The sequence below is a fragment of the Dendropsophus ebraccatus genome, chromosome 12, assembly GCF_027789765.1.
Source record: "Dendropsophus ebraccatus isolate aDenEbr1 chromosome 12, aDenEbr1.pat, whole genome shotgun sequence".
NCBI classification, from domain to species: Eukaryota; Metazoa; Chordata; class Amphibia; order Anura; family Hylidae; genus Dendropsophus; species Dendropsophus ebraccatus.
In genome coordinates, this window is record NC_091465.1 from 67,940,150 (window position 1) to 67,957,755 (window position 17,606).

Genomic DNA, 17,606 nt, shown 5'->3' on the forward strand with positions numbered 1-17,606 from the left:
AGCAAGTTAATGCAAAATATTAAGAATGAACACAACCTTCTGCCTTTTTATTTGTCTTTTTATAATATTATATCGGGCCAGAAGCTATTCCTGTACCGTTAGCCTGAGACCACAGATATGGGGATTCAGATAAAAGAACAATCCAAGATTAAATGGAATATTTAATTGCATTAAGGGTGCATTAAACAAGACACTATATACACTCAGTGAAAGATATATACAATACTCCGATGCAAATACAGGCAGTGATACAGAGTTTAGCAGTTGTCAGTTACTATTATGGTCTTGGTTGGAAAGTGAACACATGGGAGGTGTGTGCTGCTAAGCGGTTCCTGGGACTCCCCAACATGTAGACATGACCTCCCTTGGAAGAAGAAGGTCAAGCCACCAGTACATATACCTGCCAGACATGCCCCCTTTCCACCCTGTGGGACAGTTCCAACCCACTTGGACTGAAAAGAAAACCCATACAATCCTGAGAGATTATAACTTTGCAACACAGGGTCATAGGGACACTGTTCTGGTACCATCGGATCTGGCTGGACCCCCAGAACCTTTGATGACCAAATGCTGCTTCTCTACCCAGTTTGGACTACTTGTTCCGCGTATTTCCCTCCCCCGGGGTCCTAGAGAAAAGAGCGACGCAGGTGGACGTTCGATAACTACCAACAAATTGGGATCAGCACAGGTGGATGTTTAGTTTGTTCCAGCAATCCAGAAAATACAATTTACTGTATGTGGCCAGGGCGCACGGTAACTCCATCACTAAATTTGGAATTACGGCTCCTGGCCGTCTACATATTTTCTCTTATCCAACACCATATGGCTTGGGGAATCTGATCATTACAGCCTTGATGCCTTTCGGACTATGGAGGTGGGTGATTTCACTCTTGAGTGGAGTCTAGGGCTCTAGACAACTGGCCACCCCTGTGGAGTTTGTATCGTGGCAGAGGGCCTGATCTGTACATCTAATAAAAACAATATATACTGTGTGTGTATATATTTCATACTCCTCACATCACCCATCCAAGATTCCATATTTCTCAAATCACCTTTCTCACACACCAGCACCTCAGACCTCGGCCACGCCAGACCCTTTTTCAATCACTGGCATCTAATTTGATCCAGACCACGAGCTGGGAGCGGAAACCACATTATCATTGATTGAGACTGTTTTTAAACTAGGACCAGCCTATACCCTAGCTACTGCGTTAATGGGACCTAAAGCTTTAGTAAATACATCTAACATTTGCTTAACAAAATCATTGGCATTTGGTAGATGTTAAGGGGGGGGCATGTGGAGCATCTCATCCTCTGTATTTGACACACTACTGACGCTGGCCCCTGGTGCCATTGCTACCTCTTTGCACCCTACACCCTTGGAGCAATATTTTTTAATTTCTTTATAACCTATATATTTATGTCTGGACTAATCTATACATCTCACAATGCAAAGTTCTAATTTATAGCTTACTGTGTCCCTCTCCAAGCATATTATTTAGCTCCACACTTGGTCTTGAGGCGGATGTGTAGGATCAGTAGATAAATGTAAGTAAAAATCAAGAAAAACATTGTGGGTAGAGGTGGGAGAAGGAGAAAATACATGAGGAATGTATAAAATATGTCTGTGGGTAGACCCAGCTGACCTTAGATAGTTCAGAAGCCAAAAGGTTCTGAGGCCATTTGTTAAAGTCACGTAGCTTTATATATTCATTATGGCTAATATGAAAATATGAAATTGCTTATTATACTTCACAAGAGGGAAGAAAATGTTTACATTGTAAATAAGCTGAAAATTCGGCAATGAATAACACTTTCTCTGCAGCTTGCCGTGGTGATAGGGGTCGGCCATGATGGAAAATCACAGCCGACATCTATCACCACTGACATCATCTGTTGGTGGTTGATTGGGGGGTCCCATACACCATAAACTGACAGCTGAATCCGACATGAGCGGCAGGTTCGGCTGACATAAGTCTAAGGGTCCTATTAGACTGTCCTATTAGACGGACTCGGAGTCCGCACAATTTATCTTTTGCTCCGGCAAAAGATACGCCGAAAACCTACTCCATCTTTCAGGTGGCGTAGGTTTTCTGCCGTGCGCACCGACGCGCACGGGATTTATATAGAGGCAGTACACCGGTGCGCCGGAGATGTGGGGACATTTTTAAATCCGGCGTAAATAACGTCGGACTTAATAAATGTCCCCCTATGTGTATATGCTCCAGCCGGGATTCCATTCATTCACTTACAACGTGTGTGTTGTATAAATCACGGCCGTTGTTACAAACTGCAACAACGGCCGTGATCTATACAACACATACATTGTGTAACCATGGCCTGTTGAAACAACAGTGACCATTAACGTGTTACAGACTCGTGGGCCTCCAGCTGTTGCAGTACTGCAGTTCCCAGCATGTCTGGACAGCCAAAGCCTTATCATTAAAAAAAAGCAATGCCCACCCAGCGCTTCCAATATGAGAGGCTGCAGTTCCCGACTTTAGGGCCATATTAGCAAACAACAGAGAAAGATAATTTTCCATACAAATTGCATTATGTTGGGGGGGCTGGAACTTCCTATCCATACATACATAAAATTATAGAGGTTAATAAGAGGTCTGTTTTTAATCCATTGGCCAGTTCTCAGCAGGCACCAGACATTATTATACCCTTTAATCTTATGGGAAAGATCAATCAGAGGGAATAGAAGAAAATTAACAACTTTGGGACTTACTTTTCTTATTTTATCTGTATGCCATACCCTACCGGAGCCCAAGAGATCAACAGCAACTAAGATTACGCTCCTTTTTCCGGTTAAGTATTTTTCCATGGGTATAACATGTGACGGCTTGGCATCAATATTTTATTGCATATTACATTAAAACAACTGTATAATGTTCATTTTATAGCTCTCGTGGTCTTATACCCAGTACAGGAAACTGGGAAATGCACAATAACAAGGAAATGGTCATATTCTGGTAAGAGTCAGGAACCACTACATTGTGTTAAATGGTTTAAGAGCTTGTTCATAAAAGAAAAGCCGTCAGATGGCAGCAGCCGCGGGATCACCTGACCTGTCCTGGGAGGAAGCCATAGTTTGCTATTTTCCCCGCTGCGGTCACAATACTAAAACAGCGATGCGGCCAAATTCAGTAAATTGTTAAAGGAAATAAACACATTTAAGCGAAGATATCCTTCAACTTCTAAAGTCAGAGCGGAGACATGCATTCTTTTTACGTGTGCCAACAAAAGCCATAAATTAAAATTGTTTGTGGTTGGAACGTTCAAAAAAAACAAAACAAAAACCAAGGTCCTCCAAAAACATTTCACCGCTTCCAAATGTCAGGTGAATCCGCTTCAAAGGCTGATGATAGAAAATAACCTTAGGACTGGAGACTTGGAAGTCGGGGATTACTTTGCAGACACATCTTTTGAGTATACTTAGATTTCATATTCATGGCTATGTTCACACAACGCACAAACAACGGCCGTTATTTGGCCCATTGTATTGAGTACTAAACAGTGACCATTTTTTACAGTGAAAACTGCATTGAAATCAATGCACAACGGCCAGAAATAATTAACATGCTCATCATTTTGACAGCCGTATCAAACAATGGCCGTTGTTCAATACATTGTGTGAACAATGGCCATTGTTTGCAGTGACTTCAAAGCAACCTATTTCACTATGAAAACAACAGCCATTATTTAATTGAAAACAATGGCTGTTCTTGTCATAAAATGTACGTTGTGTGATACATATAGCAAAGTATGATGGTACAGTAGAATCCCAATAATGGACCTGTAAGCACTATCTTGTTCCCTAGAGGCAATGCTATTCTAATGGCCCTATTCCACGGGTCGTTTAGAGGAGCAATATCGTTCGTATTCGGCCGATATCGGCCGCTACGAACTATATTCGTCCCGTGGAATAGTGTGCAACGATCAGCCAACATCGTTCATGTCGGCTGATCGTTGCAGTCGCTTGTTTTTCAACATGTTGAAAAACAAGCGACTGATATAGCAGCGATCTGCTGCCGTCGCTCCATTGAATAGGAGCATCGGCAGCAGATGCTTCTATATCCTATGGGCTGCCCGGATGATCAGCGATCACCCGGGCAGCCCCCCCAGCAGCTCCCCAGCGAACGGGGAACGAGGAGCAAACGAGCGCTAATAGCGCTCGTTTGCTCCTCCAAATGACTCGTGGAATAGGGGCATTAGAAGCCCTGATCCTCTGGCTGTAGTAGATGGTTCCTGTTTATTTTCTGTGTTTTCAATGTTCTGACCTGGCTATTCCTACAACCATTTCTATATATGTTGTCTATCCTGCCACCTCTGCCTATGTACCTGCTCTGACTTCAGCTTGTACAATTTTGCCTACAGTCTTCTCTTCTTCTCCATTTGTACTGAGGCCCCTCCAGCAAAGCCAAAATCGATGTTCAGAGGTTGAAGGTTTACAGCAGGAGATCTTTAGGCCCTGTTTCTCAGTCTAGTCAACTCCTAATCTGTAACATCCGTTTTTTTCATCCGTTCTTTGAAAAAAAAAACGGATGAAAAATGAAAGAAAAAACTGATGCATTTGTGTGCATCCATTTTGATCTGTTTTTCCATTGACTTCCATTGTAAAAAAAAAAAACGGATCCGTTTTTTTTAACGGACAAAAGTAGAGTCAGCTACGTTTTTGTGTATGTTAAAAAAAACTGATCCATTTTGATCCGTTTTCTTTTTATAATGGAACTCAATGGAAAAACAGATGCAAACAAATGCATCCGTTTTTTTAAAGTCTTTTTTTGCAAAAAAAAAAAAAAGATTAAAACAACATATTGCAAAAACGTAGTGTGAACCCAGCCTAAGCCTCAAGGTCACAGTCTGATGTGTCAGACAAGTGTATTCCAAAGTAGGGAGGATGCACAGAAAAAATCTTGGATTGTGTTAAAAATTGGACCAGAAGGAAAACCTGTGAATATTGAAGATTATGTGAGAAGCATCTGGAGTAGGGATGGTCCAAACCTGCCGAGGTTCGGGTTCGTATGAACCCGAACACTCGGCAGCAGATTCCCGCTGTCTGCCCACTCCGTGGAGCGGGCGGATACAGCGGGAGGAACGCCTGAAAAACTGGGATACAGCCTATGGCTGTGGCTGTATCCCAGTTTTCCAGGCAGTCCTCCCGCTGGATCCGCCAGCTCCACGGAGCGGGCAGACAGCGGTAATCATTACCGAGAGTTCGGGTTCGTACGAACCTGAACCGAACTCGGTTCGGACCATCCCTAATCTGGAGATGTACTGAGGGAATAGATTATGGATAACCTTGTTATGGCACTATACCATTAAAAAAAAAAAAAAACAGCAGAAGATCAAGACTAAATCCAGGGGTGGGCTTTATTTAGGACCAGCGTTCAAGTTCACTGTTCTTAATAAATCTCCCTAAGTTCAAAAGACACCGACAGCTTACCATCCATAACTTCTGCTATAGGATCCCTCCACTTGTAACAGGATCTTCTTTTTCTAGTCTTCCAGATCTCTCCCCAGAGGGAATGGGTTGTATTTTTACTCAGCTGATGCTTCCTCCAGGATAAGTGGCAGCCAGCATGCCGAGCTGAACAGCCAAAGTCAATAGCTGCCCATACACATTACATGAAAGTTGGCTGAACCAACATATCTTGTTGGTACTGGCCGATATCTAATGTATAGGGGATTATATAGCCTTCTCATGAAGAATGTCGGAGAAAAGAAGAATTGGTCACATGCCTGATTCTTTATTCTAGTGGGAGATAATATAATAATAATTGTCTGACAGCTCTTATTGCCCTCTCCTTGTTGCACCAAGCATGCAAGCTTATATAGGAGATGACAAGGATAACTGTTGGTCCACAACTTATTTAACTTTGTATTCTAAGTTAAAGTGTACCTGTCGTTATAACTTTCAAAATCTAAATCAACAGTAGATGTGATGTAAAGCAAGTTTGCCATATACATTCATTATTTTTGTTGTTTTCATGCTGTAAAATGAGGCTGAACTTACCAGAAATCCAGGTCCAGTCCCCTGAAGGCAGATTTTTCTGGTTGAAAAAAAGAGACTAAACACAGGAATTCCGGCCAGTACAGAGAGTCACGGCTCAATGTAAAATACGGACAAGGAGAGAAAGAAGCACTGCACCTCACACCTATGGATGACACTAATGCCTCTCGGCTACATTTAAAAACCAACACCAGGATGTTGGTATATAATTTGATCAAACCATATTGCCCCATGTACCACGTGCAAGTCTCCTGGCTCACATGGGTCCTTACACTAACACACCACTGTGTCAGTCAGCGACCGCCAACCCCGCAAAGCGAGCACTAACAGGGAAGGGAGGCCATAGAACGGCCCTGCAACCCCACTGTTACAGGACCAATCCTCAAGGGCCCCCCAAAACCCATCAGGCACCGCCATAGGTGTGAGGTGCAGAGCTCCTTTCTCTCCCTGTCCGTATTAGTCACGGCTCAATGTGTCCATCAATCACATGACTGCCTTCTCTGTGAGCGCTCATGTGGCCTGGGATACACAGGACTTCCTGTTTTCTGACTGTTTCCTGTTTTTTGAGAAAAAAGTCAGAAAACAGGAAGTGCCGTGTTTTCCATGATAAAAAATTTTTTTTTGAAAGTTATAACGACAATGACACTTTAAATAAGTTTATCCACAGGATATGGGATATGTGTCAGATCAGGGGGAAGTCCCAGCAGTTAGACACCCCACGAGTCACACATCCAGGCTGTTCTTTCATGAATGGAACAATGGCATACATGAGCAAAGTGCCGCTCCATTAAAAGCAAAAACTCAGTCCCCGTTCATGAGATGTGGGGGTCCCCCTTGATCTCATACACAGTGGTGCCTTGGATTACGAGTATAATTTGTTCCGGGACTGTGCTTGTAATCCAAATTCACTCTTAAACCAAAGCAAAACTTCCCATAAGAAATCACTGAAATGCAGACAATTGGTTCCCACCTACACTCTAAATATGCAAAACCTCACAAGGACTTTTATTACCTGAACCTAAATGCTGTTGTACCTCTGCACCCCATATAGGGTGAATTTGCTAATTTGATCCTCGTTATTCTCAAGAAGTAGGAAATCTCCTATTAAAGCTCATAAAGTCTACAGCTAATAGTCTGCAATGTTCCCAGTACAGCTGGAGCGGTGGACAATGGCCCGGACCGGACCCGTGTTTACAAACATACGGTAACATCTGGTGTAGTGTGAGGAAACAATGGGACATGCACAATGCCAAGTGTAATATTGATCAGGGGCTGATAAGAGACAATTCCTTAAAAACAAGACTTCTTTATTGCACAGCTGCTTGTACCTGTTTGTTTCAGTCCATGTGAAAAATAATAAAAGTCGAGGAAAGTTATAGTCAGGATATTATCAGAGTCTGCAGGTCACTGTGTTCTTACTCCGAAGCCAGATGGTGACTTGGGTCGCAGGTTGTTTCCTAAGAATGTAAAAAAGAATATCAACAAGACTGGAGAGTGGAAGAAAAAAAGCATCTGTATGGTCTATAGAGCTGTTGATAGATAGATAGATAGATAGATAGATAGATAGATAGGAGACAGATAGATAGATAGATAGATAGATAGATAGATAGATAGATAGATAATAGATAGGAGATAGATCGATAGATAGATAATAGATAGATAGATAGATAGATAGATAGATAGGAGATAGATAGGAGACAGATAGATAGATAGATAGATAGATAGATAGATAGATAGATAATAGATAGGAGACAGATCGATAGATAGATAATAGATAGATAGATAGATAGATAGATAGATAGATAGATAGATAGATAGGAGATAGATAGGAGACAGATAGATAGATAGATAAATGATAGATAGATAATAGATAGGAGATAGATAGATAGATAGATAGATAGATAGATAGATAGATAGGAGATAGATAATAGATAGATAGAAAGATAGATAGATAGGAGATAGATAGATAGATAGATAGATAGATAACACATAGATAGATAAATGATAGATAGATAGATAGATAGATAGATAGATAGATAGATAGATAGATAGATAGGAGATAGATAATAAATAGATAGATAGATAAATGATAGATAGATAGAAATAAATAGATAGATAAATGATAGATAGATAGATAGATAGGAGATAGATAGATAGATAATACATAGATGATAGATAGATAGATAGATAGATAGGAGATAGATGATAGATAGATGATAGATAGATAAATGATAGATAGATAGATAGGAGATAGATAGATAGATAGATAGATAGATAGGAGATAGATGATAGATAGATAAATGATAGATAGATAGATAGATAGATAGATAGATAGATAGATAGATAGATAGATAATAGATAAATGATAGATAGATAGATAGATCCATTCATAATTTCAAAGATCGCTTCTTTCAGGACGCCTCTTCCCTGTTTGTATACAACATCACTGCGCGTGTGCGTGTGGACTCTCACTACGCACGCCCCTGTAGGTGGATACAAGGGAGGACCTGTGGGGGCTCGTCTGTATTGCTCCAATCACAGCGATAGTAAACATTGCAGGATCGTCGCAATCATCATGAAGCTGGGGAGTTGCCATTGATGCATTTAGGATCCATGGGATAGCCCCTCTCACAGAAGTCTCTCATCATCCCCTCCAGTGCAACCTCCAGTCTGTCTGGTGAGTCAGTTATTCTTTTAGCTCTTATCATCTGACTGTAGGGAAGACTGCATACCATCGGTCTCTTTTTTATATAGATTAGTCCTCAGTGTGTTGTCCTATTTCTCATACTTTCCCTTTCAGGGGGCAGGATCAGAGAAGGGATCTTTGCCAGTAGGACACACACAGGACGTTCTTTCTGTAACTTCTCTGGCCAATCACAGCACATATTTTTCCCTGTTCTAAAAATGACATACGGGCTGCAAAATATGCACTGGACCGAACAAGCTGGCACTATGCTGGAGTGATGATTTACACAAAGTTTTATATGGCATGTGGGGGTAAAAGTGGTTACTTGCTGCTGCTGACAAGCTAAATGGGGAGGGGAGATTAAACTACATCACTGCAGCCATAGGAACACCTATTTGTAAGGGGCAGCTACTCAAATTGGTGGTCAGCGATAAGCCTTAATTTCCCTTTGAGGAACAGTTAAGGGCCTTTTACACAAGCCAATTATCATGCAAAAAATCATAAAATCATTCAGATTTAAGCGATAATCTTCTGGTGTAAACGCAGCAATGATCAAACTATGAACGAAAATTTGTTCTCAAAATCATTGTTAAAAATTATTGCTAATCGTTCTCAAGTCTTTCAGTGTTAACACTTCTTAGACTATATACAAACAACACGCAATCATATTTATGCAGGTACACAGCATAGGCCTTCTCCCACTCTCCTGCACATGGCACATGCTAAGCCCCACCCAACTTCCTGTAACCTGTCCTGAAATAGCTGTTACTAGGGGCCAAATTTCCTCAATAACCGACAGTGGACAGCAGATTAGAGAGAAGCAGGCCTTTAGCAGATCCCTGTAAATTTGTCTCCCCTTGTTATCTTGTATTCTTCTGGTGATTTAGAATCTTTTGGTTTTGGACTTTTGGACTGTGCACCTGGTAACCCCATGACTTCTGATTTTATCATGTGACTGGCTTGTGACCTATAGATTCTCCCTATTGGTTATTGTTTTATTTACTGATTTTGCCAACTACACTACGTCTCGGGTCAGACACAACCTTGGTCCCTGGCATCCAAGCTGTCTGAGCTTGTGGAAAAATTTGGTAAATTTAAACATTAGCCATTGCCAGAATTTCCCACCTGTCAATACTGATATACAAATAAAACATGTCTATTCTTTGGGTGGACGGAAGAATCCACGGACCATAGAATGGAGTCTATGGGACGGGCAGAGATGCATGTGGGGGCGAGCGGTGGAATCCGCGGGTACTTCTCTGTGCGGATTCCATAGTTTGAATGCACCCTTAGGCTATGTTCACACTACGTATATGTCCGGCCGCATATTTTACGCGGCCGGACATATACGTGTGAAACTCCGGCCGGGGATTTACGTAAGTTGCGGACGGCTACGTACGGTCCGCGAACTTATGCCCGTAGTCTACTTACGCTTCCCGAGCGCCGTACGGAGCGATCTGACAGCGGTATTTTACTGGGATATCTTCGGCTAGCCCCGGACACCCCACAGAACCTTTTGGATCGGCAAATCAAAGTGCAAAAATGAAGAAATCACCACTCCGTAAGGGATCGGATGTTACGCTACGGGCGTAAGTTACAGCATTTCCGTCCCGAAACAATGGTCTGGTTCACTTTTACGGCGCTGCATACGATCCGGGCGTAAGTTCTTACGTAGTGTGAACTGTGCAGCCGTAGATCGCATACTTTCCATTGTACGCAAACTACGTAAATCTCTGGCCGCTTATTCACGGAATGCGCTACGGACGGAAACTTACGTAGTGTGAACATAGCCTGATGGTATAATTATGAGTTGTTACCCAGTTCTCCTAGTAAGAGTTAAAACACCTCAGGCTTCTATCGGTATAGGATGATGTATAATATAAGTATAATGCTTCGTCTTGATAAGTAGCCAGAGGAGAAGTAGCCAGAAATAGATGTGACTGGGGTTTTCTAAACTACAAGTAAATGATGTAGAGGAAACATTTTCTTTCATTCAAATGACCTTTCCTCAAATTATCTGCGAGTGATAAGCCGCAGGTGGCTAGCAAGTTAACGCTAAGCAATAGGGCTGGTGACTTCCCGTCAGCGACCAACTCATATCCTGTTACCTCTCACTCTCCTAAATATTGCAGTTTGGCATGGGAAGGGTTTTTTATTGTTACAGGAAGGTGTGCTGACTGAGATGGTAGATAAGACCAGTCACAAGAAACATTACATTGTGTTTATTAAAAACTAAAAATGACCATTCTAGCAGCTGGCAATGAAACAGTTAAGGCCCCCAATGTGGTCCCAAGGGCATGTTTCCATTGTATGGAGTTTTATAGAGAACCCATTAAAATAGGGGAACTCAAAACTAGATATAATTTGTCATCCGTCAGATTCTAATGTTGTAAGGATAAGAAGAAGACTTAAAGAGGTATTCCTATCTATACATTCATTTAGCAAACTTGCCTCCTTCTCCTGACATGCTGCTTTTTTATCCCCATGTTGACAGGTAGTTGTCAACATTACAGACCACCACTCTGCTCTAAAAACAGTGGTCTGGCTGGTGTATACATAGCTATACTGTAGATGTATAGCGATACAGAGTAAATACACTGTATAATGTATATAAATATGTATACTATATATACACCAACCAGACCACTGATTTTAGAGCAGAGTGGTGGTCTGTAACCTTGGCAATGAGCTGTCAACAGTGTGAGGTAAAGATCAGGAAATCAGGACAAGGAGGCAGGTTTAGTAAATAAATGTACTTGCAAAAATATTTCACTTGACGAGTCCTACAAGTATAACTATATTAGTTGAGATGAGAATACCCCTTTAACAAATGTCCCAAAAAGTTCTGATTGGTCAGACCCCCACCAGTCGTAAGATATAGACACGAGAAGGGCAATGCTAAGCACTTTTCTACCTGGCTCACTTTTTCCATTGTTACAGGAGACGTTCTCTATGGATTTACGATGGAGCCTGTCTCCTACAGCAAGATGGGGAGTAAAGAGCACAGCTCTATCTAGTGATCGGTGGGGGACTGAACACCCAGATCTCATCAGGTCAAATATTTTGACATCTCTCTCGGACATGACAAACGTTTTTTTTTAAATGACAGTGCCCATTTATGCGGGCTGAATGATATGATCTCTGATAGCTAGTGGCTGGCCCAATGGGCTGTTAGGTTAATTCTATATGGTAAGGCAACAGACATCTTGTGCACTGCTCAAGGGATACAAACCTGCCTGTTTCCTGTTTTGAATAGTTGGACTAAAGCCATAGGCCATATCCATGTTTTCAAGGACTCCTAAGGGCTGCAACCAACTTCTTCAGCTGTTGGTATTTAAATGCCGAACAGTCAGACTCAAACATGCTCGTGTTGCACTCATTTTTAGCCATGATGCTTTGCAAGGATACTCCATCATTTACTGACCATTTAAAAGGTCTGTGCTGCTTTAGAAAGAAATAGTTACGGGCTTGGGCTGGTTAAAAAATTAAATCAAATCTAATCTGCTGATAGCCCCCTATTGAGCACAGGGTGCTGAGTATGAAGGTTTGTCTCTTATCTTCGTTCTCTGCACCGTTACTGTGAAGCTTTAGGCTATGTTCACACTACGTAAAAGTATGGCCGTTGTTGCCATCGGCATCAGATCGTATGCGCTCCGGCCAGGATCCTGCACGGGGCCGCAAATAACTGACATGTCAGTTTTCTGTGGCCGCAATTCATTGAATTGCGGCCGTAGGAAACCCTGTCAGTTCACACAGTAAAGCGAGCGGCTCCGGCCGCTCGCTTCACTGTGTGCTATGGGAGGTTCCGATGCGGGCGCGCACTGATGCGCCCGCATCAGAAACCTGCGGCCGAAAGATCATCCGGACGGTATTTAAGTTACTTATACGTTGTGTAAACATAGGCTTAATGTAATCCTCGGCCCGGTAAGGCAATTTGGAGCACTGCCCGACCCCCAGAGAAACGATCCGCCCCCGGCCAGCCCCTTCTATTGATTATCAGTTAAGTGGTCTGGACACTGGACATATTACACCGGGTTACATTAAACTGCATGAGAATTGCGCCAAGGAAAAAGGTAAGAGATATACCTTCATCCTCAGCACCCCATGCCCACTATGGAACGATCAGCAGTTTAGATTCATCTAACCTGCTGATAGTTCCCCTTTAATCACTTGCCCGGTCCCCCACTCTTTATCCACCCCGGCTGAGCAGTATTTCTTGCTTTCCTTCTGACACCAAGGAAATGCTTCCAATCTATGGCTGTACTGGTGACCAAAAAAGAAAGCAGGAACCCATGCTCAACCAGAACTGTGCAACGTCAGGATGGATGTGATATTGTATCAGGCAGGTGAGTATGACTACCTTTTTATTTTTAGACCAGGGTGAGCCTATGACTAAGGTTTTTGTGGAACCGCGCAATAGATAGTGGGGGGGTCCCCCACAATCAGAAAATGATAGCATACCCTATCAATATGCTATAATCTACTGTTGTAGGAACAATTAGTGGCCAGAGGAAAGAATTTTGGGAAATGACCACAATACTTTCGCTGACTTTTCGTTAAACCTAAGGCTTCTGCAAATCTTTAAATTCCTTGCTTTGGAATAAAAAAAGGAAGTTGATTTTGAAAATACCAGCCAGAGAGATCCCGTTTGGCAGCCGTGAAGAATTTAGTCTCCCTGGGTGCCAATATAAAAAGGATTCACCCACTCACGTGCTCATTCGAGGCTCGGATAGTCTCCAGCATCCTTGCCTGGAGACACGGAGTGAAGAATGCCGTCTGGAATGTAAATGACAACATACTATATGTGTACGATGTCTGGGTCTAGGATTCCCCATACACTGCAATTTGGGGAAATAAAATGTTTTTGTTTTTCCCAGAATTCAATGCCCCCTGAAGTGTCCGTACCACAATAAACAATTTTATCCGTCACACAAATAGACCTCAGACCTCATAATGTCCATAAACACCATCACAGGATATTATGCAAACGCGGGATATTTTGTCACCTGCATCCATATCCCCATCCCCCACGTATCTACAACTGCTCAGCTTTCGTCTCAGTTATTTCCTTTGGTTCCTTTCTAACATTATTGTATACAGAGAAAAGTGTTTTTTCCTGTTAAGTCATGTGCAGCTGCTGGAAGGGGGAAGATCCAAGGCCTTCCAGAAATGTCATAGCTTGAGTAGATCGCCGTATTTTCCTTCTACTCTATTCCCTAGGGTGGAAGGCGGAGGTGTGCCTGCCCTTTGATGGATTACTGGTCCTTACAATATTTGTGTACAGTGCATTGTATAGATTCCGCAAAATACAGGATGATTCGCTATCATGTATGGAAAAAAAAATCCTTGAGCCTCTTTATAATAAATCATCATTAAAAGGGTATTCTAAATTTAATGTGTATGTGAGTAAAATAACAAACTAGAGCATACTCACCTCTCCCAGTTCAGTACTGGTGCTCCAGTCCTCCCTAGTTTCTGTTTACTTCCTCGGATGATGCTTTGTACCTGCTCTGTTGAGATTGGCTGCAGGGAGCTCAAAAGATCAATAACAGAGACGGTATATAACGCATCATCAAGATAAGTAAACTAAAGAACCCTGAGTGCCAGCACTAAATCGGGAGAGGTGAGTATGCTCTAGTTTGCTATTTTACCTATATAGCATGCTGTTTTTTAATTAAATTGGAATGCACATTAAATGGATGTAGTTTGCATGTTATCTGACTATTACAGCATTACAGCATGTACCCTGGGCTGTCCACCCAACCTTGGCTCCCACTAGTGGTGTTGGCTTAGAGAGACCACCTTACAGTAGCAGCCTCAGAGGCGGTGACATATGGAGTGACTAATCTTAGAGACACCCTAATATTGCCAGCATCAGAGACCTCCTAATAGACCAGTCTCCGAGCCCACTTAATAGTGACAGCCTTAGAGACCTCCTCCCCCTATATACTGCTCCCTATAGCACCACCCATATACTGCTTCCTTGACTCCCCCTCCCCAGACCGCATATGCCGCCACATATATAACACTCCCTATATACTGCCCCTACATATAGAACTCCCACTGTTTCCCTCATATATATATTACTGTGTTTTCCAGAAAATAAGACAGTGCCTTTCATTAATTTGTACCCAAAAACAGACACTATTGGGGAGATTTATCAAAGGGTGTAAAATTTAGACTGGTGCAAACTACCCACAGCAACCAATCACAGCTCAGCTTTAGGCAGTGCTGAAAGGAAAGAGGAGCTGTGATTGGTTGCTGTGGGCAGTTTGCACCAGTCTAAATTTTACACCCTTTGATAAATCTCCCCCTATGTGTTATTTTCAGGGTATGTGTTATCTCTCTCCCCTCGACCAGGGAGAGAGAATTAAGACATCCCCCCGCTACCTCCCCCGAATACTCACATCCTTGTAGGACAGGCCGTCAGCGGGAGGCCTTGTGGGTCGGGACCTGCAGCGTGTGTTGGAACGTGCAGCAGGACGTGGGAGCCATGGACCAAGCTTCCTGCTGTGTTGGCTGTGAAGCACCACAAGGGGATTAGGTGAGTCCTGGATGGCGGCAGGAGGCAGGCATTACTGTCCCCTTAGGGAAGCAGAAGTGGCCCTGAGTGCAGCACTCTGATCCTCCAGCGGGCCACTGAGTGATGTGCAGAATGGATTTTTGTGTAGGACTAGTTCTCTTTCTATTTACCTATACAGGCTTAAAGGATTGTGTGAAGGAAGGACATGAATCACAAATAATAAAAAGAAATTATATTATTGTAGGGAAAACAGAGAAAATTCAGAGAAATTATAAGTATTAGTGAGATCTCTGGAAGTGTGTGAGGAACTCTTTTCTATATTGGTCAGTGGAGGGAGACAGGAGTAGTGAGCTGTGGTAAATAGGGAGTTACTAAGGACCAGACTGTAATGTACAGCAGCTTCCTGGTCACATCAGCATACTGCACACAGGTGAAGAAACTGGAGAGTTGCTGTTTTCCATCATTACAGTCTTTTTTAGAACAATTTTTCATTTTCAATTAATACTGAGGGATTAATCAATACTGTTGGCCTATCAGAGCAGGCCTTTAGTGATATTTAGGGGATCCTCACCTGTGCCCGTCCTCTTTGCCTAACCAGTGTTGCAGAGAATGTCCCTCCCCTTATGTTATGTCTATGCTAAATCTTTAAACTTGTTTACAATGTGTTCTTACCTAGGGTTTCCTCATAGATTGTCAAGATTATAAGTAACAGCTGGTGGTCTGAAATAAAATAATAAGAATGGAGGAATGTAAGTCCCATGCCTTCTGGATGTACGGTGGCTGGCACACCCTTTTGGAGCACCTGCCTTGTTATTATGGAAAATGCTAATTACAAGTTTCATAGTAAAAACAAAACAAAAAAAAACCTTAAAAGCTGTGGCCGACATCTGCCCAACAAAAAGGCAATTGATTTATTTTCTTTTCTGGGAAATGCGTTTGTTTACGATGTTCTTGGGCACCTGCTGATATATGTTGGGTTTGCTCTCTGCAGTCTCGACTTTGTTTCCTTACAGTGTCTCCATAGAGTAATTAGGCATTACATGGTGTAAAGCCTAATTACTCTATGGAGGCACTGCAGGGAAATTGGACACTTGCTGCACGGTTCAGATATAGATTACAGATGATCACTGGTGATTGAGCAGCAGGACATACTGGGGCTGACATTTTTCTGGGCCGCTTCTAACAAAAAATTGTACAAAGTGGACAACCCCTTTTAGTGTCCAAAAGAAAAAAAAAAAACGACAAGGTGAAACCCTATAAGAAAGCTTTCCATATTTCCAGAAATACTTTCCTTCTAACAGGAAGGTAAAAATAACTAAAAATCAGTAACCTTGTCTGTATGACTGATTTATCCACATTCCAGACATATCAGGTGACCCAAAAGATAGGAAGGACACTTACATATCCCCTTTCATAAGTCTTATCTACCCAATCTGAGATGTTCTACAATGTTCCAAATTACACACAATTCTGACGAAACAAGAAATGCCAATGACCCCCTAGGAAGTGTCTACTATGAATAGCCAGCCTACTACCCCCAACGTTTCCGTCAACATCTCACAGACCTTGAGAGAGGAGGGGAAAAAATCAACCAGAAATAGAAACATAGAACATTTTGCTGTTCTTTGTTTTGATACTTTTAAAAGCTAAAATAAGCTACAGAGGACGGAACAATGGAGAACAATTCCAGCTGACATAGTTCTGCAGTCATTCGGGAACAATTCTGGGGAATGGTCATACTTCCATAAAGCCACTGGTAGCAGGAAGAGTCATTTCTGTGGACATTTATTGTTTTTTTTTCAAGCAAAATCGTGAATACATTTAATTCTGATAATCACTTTGGCAATAATAATATTTGTTAAGTAAAAACCAAAGGAATGCGAATATCCAACCATAGCATCTGAGCAAGGAGTTTGTCTGTTCCTGCGTATACTTGTAAAAGTTGCTCAATATCATCCTGAGGGCGACAATTTAAAAAAAAAAGTAATTAAGAAAATTTGAACAAATGCCATAATTTTGATGAGTGTAGACCAGGGATACGTAACCATAAAGAGGTGGAGACCTACTGCTGCAAACTGAGAGGTGTTAAAAAAAAAAACCTCCAAAATGTGTTACATCGCCTGATTCTGAGCCCTATAGCTTTTAATTTTTCTGTCTATGGAGCAATGTGAAAGTTGTTCATTTTATTGGTACAATTTTTGTGTTGTTTTGGACCTTTTTGTTATGTTTGAAGACAGTAAAATAATATGAAAACACGGCAGTAATTTTGAGTGAGAATAAAAATTAGAATTTTATTTTTTAGTTCACCGCTAAGTAAAACTGACAGGCTAAATTTATTTTACATGTCAATGCAAATTCAAATACAGTGGTGCCTTGGA